The following is a 4,382-nucleotide window of genomic DNA, read 5'->3' on the forward strand; positions in this document are numbered from 1 at the left end:
AACGCACTTTGATAGAAGGGACGTTGCGATTGGTAGAGGGTGTTTCTACAAAATAAGAGGAACGCTCCTATTAGTCGAAAAAAGCCGTGACATGAAAAAGGAACCCAAGTGGAGGGAGGCAGTTCTGCCATGAGTAGGACAAGAGAGAAATGAGAGAGGGGACTCTTCTCTGAACTGGCGTCAAGTGCAGAAGGGAGTGCTTAACGCTCCGTATGACGCAGAGAAGAAATTTGTGTGGACACTGCGTTCACAGCGGCTGCACTCCAGCTAAAGAACTAGCTGTAGCAAAATTTAGCTCCAACTGTGGAGAAACGAACCAACGAAATTAATAAATTGTTCTAACTGAGAAGGCACTATAATATGCACGCTGCTCCAACCATGCGAGTGTATATCGCCACATAATAAGACTATGGCTGTTTTCATGTTTTCTCGTATAACGAGAAACATAGGGAATGTTCTGCAAAGGCCAGATTAGTTTTGTAGGAATTCATTGGGAGAGAGCAGCCTTGCAGACAGCAGCACGTCGCAGCTTAAGGGAAATACTGCATGCAGAGGCGTAAACCTTGTTGGTTCACCAGCTTGTGTCCATGATAAACTCGAGCGGCCTTGGGTAATTTTGTGCTCAAATTTGTCACTTCACTAACCATCCACCGTAGACTTGATTGTCATCCTAAATAGTACCGAACTTTGAACCGGAATTGGACGATTTTCGTAGTACTGACCAACATCATAATGTATGTGTAGGAGCTATTTTGTAAAGAAATGCCCAATTAAAATTTTCACATTAAGTGTGCTTAGGAGTAGTGTAAAGAAACTTCCACATAAACTTTCATAATATTGTGTTTAGGATTAATGTGCTTCTAGAGAGTTAATATTTAACATTGTTGTGTATAAACTTATTTCACTTTTTGATGTTGGCAAGATGCGTTAGCCATTGCGCTGTTTTTATGTTGGGGAGTTGAAAACTGCGTGAAAAGCTGTAATTTAGTGAGAAATATATTGCGACATTAAACTTGTCATTTCACCTGACACAGTTGTTCTCAATTCTCGAATAAGCAAAAACAAAACACCTGCACCTTTACACATGGAACTTCATGTGAATGGAGCATTCCGATGGTTTCTTACTGAATTTACCAGCCAAACTGCTGCTGTTGGTGTAGGAGTACGAGAATTTCAGCGGCAAACTATTTTGTACAGATCGAGAGACATATAGCAGTCATATTTTACTGACAGTTAAACCCTGAATAAGTGGTCTATAATCATGAATGGAATGAAGTGTGGTACAGTAGCCACCGTTTGGTGTATCCTGTGTGTGTTTCTAACGTCATGGTGCCGCCATGTAGGTCAAAACCGCCCAATGTCCTAATTAAAGATCGTGTCAGTAAACACCTCCAGCCAAGGATCAGATATCGGCCTCCTTTGATCTCACCTCCCCCCCAACAAAGTTATCAAGTGATGGCATTCTGTTGAACGGAAAATTCCAGACTCACTTCCTGTCTCTCTCTCTCTCTCTCTCTCTCTCTCTCAAGAAGTCACTCCCTGTTTGTCTGGGTGAACAACGTCTTGAAACATGCAGACAGAGGTTTTCATCTCTCCCCAGAATACTGTATTCCTATTGCCCTATCCTGAAGACAAAGAGAGTTAACGCAATATCGACATCAAAAGTACAGTGGAATAATCCTTTTGCACTACCCTATCAAATTAATTGTTTAACAATTTACAGGAGTTAAATAGATTGCTGAAAACACTCACCGTCACCTTACTATGATTCTTGTTCTAATAAAACATATTTTCAACTTTTGAGTACCACAGGCAAACGTTGTGTAAATCAAGTAATGAAATTTCAGCCACAAACAGATGTTAGTGTTAAATATATCCGAGATATTGTATGCACCGATGTTCGAGAACACAAACACCCTCCTCCATCATATCGTTTCCACTAAACATATCCAGAAAAACAAATTCAACCAGTCATACACACGATGTGAAGTGCATGCTATCCGCTGACTGCCTGACGCCGTGGTCGCGCCATCCGCCGCCAGCAGGGACACTGACCGCCTCGCCGGCCCTGGTGAGGAGAGGCTTGCACATGTATCGGCTATGCCGGCAACTGCATGCCCATCTCCTGGCATCCACACACTCGCCGTACCGAACGCTCAGATCTTGAAGTGGCTGTCACCAAGCAGTCAACCAATCAGTTTACATGGGGAGAATAATCGTCCAGTGCAAAAACCCGTCAACTGAATCTTCTCTTACGCAACAGACACAACCGTCAGTGCATTCTTTGTATCTAACTGACCGAGATAATCTGTCACCGAAGCCTCGTGACCACCCCTGCCGGCAGCCACAGTGCACTGCGAAACAAACAGCTGTGGCTTGGATGTGTACAGTACTTCTGACCAGTTCCACCCCAGCATAGACCCGCCTCCAAGTTTAAAAAACCCACTTTACCCAACCCGAGACATCGACGATGTAAACCATACATCTCAAATTTCTCACACTAAATGTAGATTTTTCTCTTTTATAGAAGTTATTTTCGAAGACAGAGAAAATCAGGGCATACACGCATTTTATCATCGCTAAAGTAGCGTTCCTTGTTGTGAAAATCCTGTAACCGTATGGCGTAGGCTATATTTCCTCTGAGTATTTTCTCATCAAGTAGAAAAAGATCTGTTCTAATCAGCTTAATATCTGTTATGCCCTGCATCACAGGACTAGAATATTAAACTCCTTTTTGGCTCGTGAGGGAGTGCTAAGATCTACCTCAATTACAGGATGTCTCCTCACTTTAGAATTCCCCTTAAAGTAACTAAATGCATCGCTACATAAGAAGTCTCTTAAGGTAACAGCACAGACAAGCTGCAAATATCAGGTTTATACTATATATCACTTTACAAAATCGGTAATACATCTGATTTTTTTACAGTGGTCGTCTCTCCCTGTGTAGGTGGGAGATTGAAATTTCATTAAAAGATATTGCCGCAACGAAAAAAAAAAAAAGAACTCCTGACTAACGCTCCAGCTCAAGAATCATAATCGTGGTACCTCAGCCATCGCTTCCATCCACCAGATGGAAATTTGTTGGTATCAAATTGATAGGCTAATTAATTAAATTGATCATGAGAGTTACTTTCCATGGCGAGTAATTTTTTTTCTTTTTTCAACAGTCGGATTGTACTCACCAGGTAGCTCAAATGGGAATACCTGGAGGAAGACGATGTTCTTTTCGAGGAACACTATTGAGAACCGACATTTGAAGCTGATCTCAGAAGGATTCTACCACTGGCAACATACATTTGCGTAAGGACTTTGCTATTAAAAACATGATCACAACGATAATGTTGCCGTTATCCTGCATAAAAAGCGGTGTTGGTTCTGCAGGCACACACAAGAGCCGCTGAGAGAGTTACGCTTTCTGGTAGAAATGCTATCTGCGGTTTGGAATGAAGTGGAATCATCAGCATACCAATGGACAGAAGGGATAGAAAAGACACAGTTGGTATGTGACGATGTACTGTAATAAGCACCATAGTTAATAGTGAGATCAATTTTAGCAATTTTATCACTTTTTCTGTAATTTCAACGCCAACAAATGACATGACAGCATAGTCCCCAGTTTCTGTATCGTCGCTAAACCACCCCCTCCACTACTTTTCGATTACCATATACTACATTGAGAATTTAAATAGATGACTGTGCAGTATGTCCATTCATCATTCTTAATTCTCAAACATATACGCTAAAGTATACCAGACAACGCCATATACCAATGCAGTTAGGTTACCTACATATTTCTAGCATTTCATCATGGAACATAATTTACGACTATGATTGCCCATCTTTCGTTATTTGGATGGGAGTTACAGAGCGTTCTCTCATTCTTACAAGGGAACCTCCCCATCGCACCCCCCTCAGATTTAGTTATAAGTTGGCACAGTGGATAGGTCTTGAAAAACTGAATGCAGATCAATCGAGAAAACAGGAAGAAGTTGTGTGGAACTATGAAAAAAATAAGCAAAATATACAAACTGAGTAGTCCATGCTTAAGATATGTAACATTAAGGATAGTACTACCTCAGTAGCACTGTGGTCCTGTGGTTAGCGTGAGCAGCTGTGGAACCACAAATCCTTGGTTCGAATCTTCCCCCGAGTGAAAATTTTATTTTTTTTATTTTCAGACAACTATCAAAGTTCAGGCACACACACACACACACACACACACAATCAACTTCGTTCTCCAAAATTCCAGGACATGTTCAGATTTGCTTGGACATATGCAGGATTTGACGGTCTACACACGGAAAAATTTGAAAACGTTAAAAACATATGTTTTGACAGAGCACAGGGAAAACTGTGCGACTGTTGCAGTCATTTGTTGCAGT

At 41.3% G+C, this 4,382-nt stretch overlaps 1 pseudogene; it reads left to right on the forward strand.

Annotated features, from left to right (window-relative positions):
* The first annotated feature begins 2,630 nt into the window (after positions 1-2,630).
* Positions 2,631-2,811, forward strand: LOC124546252 (annotated as a pseudogene).
* The last annotated feature ends 1,571 nt before the right edge of the window (positions 2,812-4,382 follow it).

The sequence above is a fragment of the Schistocerca americana genome, chromosome 8 (assembly GCF_021461395.2).
Source record: "Schistocerca americana isolate TAMUIC-IGC-003095 chromosome 8, iqSchAmer2.1, whole genome shotgun sequence".
NCBI classification, from domain to species: domain Eukaryota; kingdom Metazoa; phylum Arthropoda; class Insecta; order Orthoptera; family Acrididae; genus Schistocerca; species Schistocerca americana.